Source organism: Triticum dicoccoides, chromosome 3B (assembly GCF_002162155.2).
Source record: "Triticum dicoccoides isolate Atlit2015 ecotype Zavitan chromosome 3B, WEW_v2.0, whole genome shotgun sequence".
NCBI lineage: Eukaryota > Viridiplantae > Streptophyta > Magnoliopsida > Poales > Poaceae > Triticum > Triticum dicoccoides.
Window position 1 is genome coordinate 35494307 of NC_041385.1, and position 8077 is coordinate 35502383.

At 46.8% G+C, this 8077-nt stretch overlaps 1 long non-coding RNA gene across 1 annotated transcript; it reads left to right on the forward strand.

The window, feature by feature from the left end:
- The first annotated feature begins 456 nt into the window (after window positions 1–456).
- On the forward strand, window positions 457–6809 carry LOC119274562. The gene is made up of 7 exons (XR_005135217.1): window positions 457–926; window positions 1038–1138; window positions 1346–1516; window positions 1612–1792; window positions 3060–3150; window positions 3239–5885; window positions 6436–6809. It is a non-coding gene; the product is annotated as an uncharacterized LOC119274562 (long non-coding RNA).
- The last annotated feature ends 1268 nt before the right edge of the window (window positions 6810–8077 follow it).

Below are 8077 nucleotides of genomic sequence, written 5' to 3' on the forward strand. Positions count from 1 at the left end.
TCCAGGAATAAAAAAGGATGCAACACATTTTTTTTTAAGGAAATGCCATCATGGTTACTTCATTGTATCCAGAAATAAGAGAAGGAAGCTCCTACAAGCCTCCTCAGAGATCAGCGATTCTGGGCCGTTGGATCGGTTTGCTTGACGCGTTTCTCGGCGTCGGATCAACATCTGGATGAACCTGGGCCGTCGGATCTGGAGATGGCACTGCTGGAATGAATAGTAAGTTGTTAAACTGCCTCCTCGCGCTGCCTCCCGCGTCGCCTGTTACTCTGTTTGATATACCGGGTGTCGCTGGCGTGTGGGTCCCGTCGCGGGTGGGCCGCACGCGTCAGCGACTGTGGCTGTGGCTTGCGGCGGTTCGCTCGTGCGTCTATGGAGTGGGGGAGGGCGGCGGCCCATCCTTTCATGCTCCACCACTCCCCGTCGGGCTTCTCTCCCCCACTCCTCATCGCGTCCTTCTCCCCTTCCCAGCCGCTCACCCCACCGCCCCTCCCGTCCCGCTCGCCTTGGCTGATGACCGCGCCATCATCGACGGCAGCGGTGAGCATCGGAGCAGCGGTTGTGGCTGGATGCGAAGAGCTTGCCTCCGGCGGCAGAGGGAACCTGCACACAGAGGGCGACCCCACAGATTCGTCCCTGCAGAAGAGAAGATGTGGAGGGAGGATAGGATGAGGTAGGCGTGCTGGGGCGGGGTGGTCTCGTCGGCCGCCGGCGACGGCAGAGCGGGCCGGCCGGAGTTGGATCGAGATCCCGGCTGGCACCCCATGGCAGGCAGCGGCAGGAAGGTGGCGTGCGCGGCGTGGATCCGGCACCGGGAGGACAAGGCCACCCACGTCTTCGTCGTGTACGGCTGGCCCTCCCTGCCGGCCCTGATGGTTCCCGGCTTCGACTCCGTGAGCTGCTGGCTTTCCGAGGAGCCCCTTGTGCGTCGCTGCCCGGCCCATTTTTTCTTCGATTTTATATTGGGCTTCAGATTCGATCGTGGTTTGACCTGGGTCTTGGTGTACCTCTTTCTCTTTGGATTTGGTCTGCAGGCGAGGACTGTGCTCAGGGAGGACCCACACGACACGCCGCTCGCCATCGCCGTGCACCCCACCGGCGACGAGCTCATGTGTATCACGGCCAAGGGGTGCAGGTGCGTGCACGACTCGCGCTCTATCCTCTCTTCCCCGCCTCCTCTCGCGCCGCCGGCCGCCGGCCCGTCGACTCCTTCGCCTATCAAGCGGATCATCGCCTCCGGGAAGCAACGCCTTGTTTGCTCCTGTTCGGTGGGTGGGGGGCTCAATCCGCTGTTCATCCCCACGTGCACAGCGGTCACCTGTTTGTCTTCGTGCCACTGCAGAGCACGACGCCGTCGGGGAGGACGGCATCGGCATGCCCGTGTTCACGGTGTACAGTCTCGACGAGCTCCTCGCCGCCACCAACGGCTTCACCATGGACCACATCGTCTCCGAGCATGGCGAGAAGGCGCCCAACATCCTCTACCGCAGCACCCTCTTTGGCCCTGACCTAGGTGCGTGAGCTCATTGTCGTCCGCCTTGAGGTCGTTTGGAAGCAGCGTGTTCGCGGAGTACAGTCCTGACAAAATCTGCCGCGGTTTGGAAGCAGCGTTGCCAGGGTCCGCCTCGGCCATGGCGAGGTAACTACGGTCCACTAGTCATCAGCACGGCCTGTCGAGGTACTTGCTCATGACGTAGCGCGTGCTGCGTCGCACCAAGCTCAGGCCACCCGTTCAACTGTGGGCCGCCGCCGGAGTTCAAGCTCCACACGCCAAGCTCCTTCGACACAGGTCTATCTTTCTCTTTCCTTAATATTCATCTTTTAGACAAATTTTATTCTTTGAATTACTGCAATACATTAAGTTGGCACGAACAGTTCTATTTAAAGATATACTATCCAAGGCGTGAAAAAGAAGATGGCGTAGGTTGATAGTCTAGCTGTTTTATAATCCCTTTTATTGAGATCAGATGAAGTTTAGTCTGGTCTTGCTCTCAGTTTTTGTGTGTTTTTGATATACAATTTAGCGTTAGGTTTCAGATAGCGGAGTAATTGATGAGCGGCACACATGAGCACATACGGTTCTTTGAGCGCGCGCGCGCGCACACACACACACACACATACACACACACACACACACACACACACACGGACATACACATATTTGTGAGGTACTCACAAGTCACAAACATGAAACACGTAGTTTGTTGTTGAGTAAAATATGTGTTAGAACTTTTTCTTACCAGATAATTTAGCAGACATACATGAGCAAATGAGAAAGGAGTGATTCTAACATGAGAAGATGAGGGATGACAAATGCCTGCTCGTCATGAAGCATATCAGCATGTGGATTAATAATAAGAGGGGAAGGAAACTTGCTTCTCTGCATTTTTATTATACTTTAAAAGGGCAAATTGTCGACATTCTAAATGTTAGAAAAGGAACCTACACGGTCCATGTGTAAGTATGTGATTCAGATTAATGCTCTGAAAGTATTTAACTAGCTTACTAATAATCCACACTCGAATATATTAATACTCACACAGAAGTTGACAGGCCATGGCTAGCAGCAAATGTATATGTCAATTTATGATCTTTTTCACATGATAATAACACTATCAGCATGCTAATTATATGTGTGGAATTTAGAGTTATCATCATGTGACCGTGTGAGTATTGTCACTTTTTCCTGGTAGGCCATGGTTAAAAGGCAATACAAAATATTCGCTACTTCTACTGATATTTTGGGACCACATCTAAGAGTATCCTAAACATTATGTTGTTTTACAGTAATGAAAATAACTTCTTAAGGCACTCACTCACAAAGTCACAAATTATGATTATACCAACCTACAATTTTTACTCATTCTGTAAAATGACCATGTGAACACCCACTTTATATGAAGCCACAAAGACTATGAAGTTGTGTTCTATTACAGATATATGTGATTAGTTTTAGATAGTTGTATTAATGAACACAGTCATATTTTTCGATTAGCCCTCCTAGCTAAAACCACCAACAATTAAATCAATGTGATGCTTCTACTATCTTTTTTCAGAGACTCGCAGTTAAACAAGAGGAATTAGATGCTGGTTTTGATGTTAATGCTAACTATATAACTCAAGTTGATGCCAGCAATGATGTTGATGGTAACCCTCTGCCACAAGTTCTATATTAGCCAAATTATTTCACCCCGCCTTCATTTCCTTCTTAATTGTCTTGTACTGTCTTGTACAGGCCCACCACTCTTTTACAAGCGCAAAAAAACATACCACAACACTCTGTCCCCACCAGCGCCTCCCTCTCCTCCTTCCCCGCCGCCGCTCGGCTTCCTCCCCTCATGGCCTCCTCCTTCCACCCCTCCGATCTGGCGCCTCCCAAACCCTAACGCCTGGCCCCGGCTCCGGCTCCCACGTGAGGGAAGGAGGAATGGTGAGGCGAGGCAAAGGCGGTGGCGTATGGGACGCAGCGTGGGGGGTCGGCCTCCTCCTCCCCTACTCCCTCGCCGATGCCGACGAGGACCGTCATGGCCGGCGGACTGCTGGTCGTCGATCCGGTGCCTCGGCCTCCTGCAGCTCCTCCGACCATCGCTCCCGACAAGGACCCGGCCGAGGTGTTCCGTCCTCTCCTCTCCTCTCATTCCCCTGCGCAACTGTAAGTGCTTGTGTGCAAATCAAGTCAATCTTGCTCTTGTTCAATAACCATGGAGGTAATTAAAATAGCCAGATCTTTTCTTATAGTACTGGAAGTTTTGTTAGTGCCATGCAACTGCATACACAGATGTGGTATTTTCCAGTTGAAAGGTAGCAATGTCTAAAGTTAAATGGTTTCCATATAGTGAACTTCATTGTTTGGCTAATGGTTATTTTAACTTAAATGACCTGGTAATTGATGCAAATCTGTTATCACCCTTTATCTTAAAAAATTGTTGCATGTTATCACCCTTTATCTTAAAAAATTGTTGCATGCTCGTGTTTTGTGCTTACATGTAAGGTTCATGTGCCTGGTATTCTTTCAGGTTATTGTCAGCTGATAGATAGGAATTTAGAGGAAGCAACTTATAAATGGGGGGCAATGATGTTACTGTTTCTTTTCCTTTTATTAGCATGCATGCCAGGGCTGACTGCCTTGTGCGTATCATGGTGAGGAGTAGCAGCAGTACGTCGGCTCGGTCCCAATGGCAATGCTGTTTGTTATTTTGTATTATTCAACCACATATGTATGTCTCTTTCTCATGGCCATGGTAACTTGAAAATCTTTAGTGCCATATTTGCTCGCTCTGCCGAGCACTGTGGAGGAGGCAAGGGGCCGTTAGGGAGTAAATCAAACATTTGATGAGTGCCGCACGCCCGCATTCGATGTCGGAGAGGTCAGATCACTGCATTTTTATGGTGCCACAAAAATTGTTTTATTTTCCTCAATTGCAGCTCCAGCTCTTCTCATTGCACATATGATGCTCACTTTCACAGATATATTAGGGGGGAAATCGATCTCGAAAATGATATAACCAGTCTATACTATTGCATCTAATCAATGGCCGAAAGATTTAAAAAACCAACCTACACTATTGCTTTTAAAAAACAGGCTGTTTACCAAAGTTATTATCTAAGATGTGATCAATGCCCAAGTTACTATCTAAGATGTAATCAATGCTTTATTTTGGGTCTGACTGAGTCAAAGATAATAGTGCATGAAGCTTTATGTGGTTTGCTATCTAAGATGTATGGAAAATAGGGTACTTGGACCATTTTGGGTTGGCCCTGTATCTGGTTTGCTTACTCGATATTGACCTCACTGCCACTATGCCTGCTTCTGAAACTCTTTAGCACAGAACTATATGCTCTGTTGCTCTTAATAATCAGGCTAAATGCTTTTGCTTTGTACCGAACTTTATGCCCTGCTGCACTTGCTAAATCCTTATGCTTAATCGTTTGCATTTGAACAAAGGTCTACTATTCTTACTCATTTGATGCCTAATTTATATGGTTTGCACCATTGTATGCCATTGAAGAACCATATGAATAAGTTATCTTGGACTACTGCTATGATTTGCTTTTGGTGTACCGTGCTATCTTTTGAACAGAGGGATACAACTCTTACTCATTTGCCACCTAATTTATATGGACCACTGATTTATATGTTTCTTTATGGCATAGCAGAAGTGTCCTGCTAGGAACCAATCCCTAATTTATATGGTTTTTCTATGCTATCTTTTGAAGTAGGTGAAGGCGTCTGTCTGAAAGAAAGTGCTATGCTTTGGTGTTGTTATAGGTTCCAGAGGGGGCTGAAGAGGAAGCCATTGGTTTTTAGAATATCACAAAAATGTTCAGTTTTAGTGTCCAGTTCACTGCCAATTCTCTTACGGCTTTTGTCGTGACCATGCAAATCAATTATCCCGTGGATTGACTATGCCTTGCTTACCTTGCATTGGGTTTATTTTGTTGTTTGTGATATGGTAAACTCATCTATCGTGGATGGTTACTTTGATTTTTTAGATGTAAATAGTTTCTCAAACCTTCCTACTAACTTCACCATTACCTGCTTAATTACAACGTTTGGACCGGAACCTTCGCACCAAGGCGCACAGCCGGCTCCCCGCAAGTACACCTACGCCGCCGCCTCCCCGGGGGGCTGCAAGGTGAAGTGGACGGCCGAGGAGAAGCCGCACGGCGGGACCGGGCTCTCATGTGGGAGGCGGAGCTCGCCTCCCCCCAACGACGTCAGCTTTGATCACAAGTGGAAGTGGGAGCCCAAGTCCAAGCCCAGTGCCGCCGGCAAGGCCAAGACCAAGCTCGAGGAAGCCAGTGAGGATGACAAGAATAAGCCAGCGAGGAAGTGCACACAGATCGAGGAGGTCCTCACAGGCTGCGACGCCATCCGCAAGGTACTCAGTACAAAAGATGAACTTTTTTGGGGGGTTTCCAGTAGATTTCCGACTGGTTACAGTAGTTTAAAGACTGAAGTGGAATTTCAATATAATGCCAAGTCAACTTACTCAAAGTTTGCATACTGCCAAGTTAATTTACTCCATTCTTAAATGAATACTGCTAAGTTCCACAGATGCATGAGTAGATTTAAGAGAAAGATTGCAGTAGCTTAATATGAAACTTCACTTCACTGTTTTGGAATATTCAGTAGCTTAAAGATTGCAGTAGATTTTGACTTGGTGCAGTACTGAAACTTGCCTTGTTAGATTGTTAACTTGCTTTTATACTTTCTTGATTGTGTTAATTTTGTGGAGTATTGTATCTCATGCTTAGTGCTGCACCAAGATTCAGTATCTTGAACTACTCCAGTATTGCTTGAACTACTCCAGGAGATCATCTTAATTCTGTTAATTCTGTGGAGTAGTTTCAGTAGTTTTACAGCAGCAGTACTCTTGCATGCATATCCTTTTGTAAAACAATTATTTTATCCTTGACTTTCCTCTATAGGATGATGACTATCTAATGGTGATTCCCTATTCCCACATTTTTTGCCCTCATGTTGCAAGCTCTAAAGCTGCCCCTGCAATTTACCATCACAAGACATGTCTGGGCAGCAAGTCTCCTGTGACGGTTACTTTTAATTCGTCATTACAATTGTTTGATGGTTTGCTTGTTCCAACCTCGATATCTGCCTTTAGATTCCCGTTGTTGTCTTTGTAGTGGAAGGTACCACTTGGTGGTATGTTGCTATTTTCACTTTGTTTTGAACAAGGCATGTATAGATTTCAGATTTTAATTCCTATCTCTCTGTCGTAAAAAGTAATGTATGGTCCTGTGTTTTACCTCTGGTCGTATGAAAGCACCGAACTTGATTCTGTTCATCTGCAGTCCCATTATGTTTTGCTTCTAACACAATTGGTTGTCTACACATGCTATTCCTGGGCTCTTACCGATAAATTATTACATGTTTTGTCTAAACGTTCTGACCGGCACCCTCGCGCCACGGCGCGAACCCGATCTAGTAGGTAATATGCAGGGCATTCAACAAGGAAGTATGGGGCTCACCTCCCATTTACAAGCTACATTATTATCAACAACGTTCTTTGCTAAACAATGGGCCCCTAGGTTGGCTTCCCTCAAGCAATGCGAAAACAGAAATGAACCTATCATCCCAGCCAGGATAAAACATTCCGCGTACATTTCTGAAGCTTCCGTTCCAGATTCTGCCGTGACCTGAACATGCGGGAATGACCTCCACCGAATCTGACTAAATTTTAATTGAGTGTAGAACCATCTCATTTGCTACCATGAGACCCTGTTTCATCGGCTTTTTCTTTTTTGCTATATAAGCAACAAGGAACATGCAACGGCAATAAACACACCATAGCTATCTCGAATCACCACACCCGTAGGATGCAGCACATTTATAGGCAACAGCTCAGCGTTGATCTTGCCCTCCTCTCCCCCAAAAATAGAGCTCAGCGTCGATTACTTGCACCCATAGTTTTAAATAGCCGGCTATAGCGCCCGTTATAGCCTTTTTAGCAGGGTGCCGCTAAATGGCCGCCTTCACAAATAGCCTGCTATAGCCCGCTATAGCCCGCTATAGCTGATTTGGAGGTCCGCTGCTATTTTTCATAGCCCGCTATTTAAAACAGTGCTTGCACCTGGACAGTTTGATCAGCGTTGATCTAGTAGCCCAAGGGTACGGGGACACGCGGTTTTTTTTCTGTTTTAATTTCTCAAGCGTTTTGACGCATAGTTCGTGATTTGGACCTCACCCACGTCATCCACCCATGTCAAACCTCCATCTCGCCTCTATATGCAACGTCGCGACCAACCTCTCCTCGCCGGCTCCCTCCTAGTCGGGCAGCCCATACCCTAAGTACGTTGCAGCCAGCCGCATGCCCACGTCTCAGTTATGGAGCTCCGGCCCCTGGCTTTCTTCTACCTATGGAAATCGACTGACACCAAGAAAGATTTCACACAAGTTAAGAAACGGAAAAAAAAGAGAATTTACGGTACCCAATACTAGTGTGAGGACTCGAACAAAAATGTTGGGAACAACTTAGAAGAGGAAGAGTCCAAAGCATACATGTTGCTTCTTATGCAGAAATCGTTGACCGCGGCAACACAACAGTTAACTAAC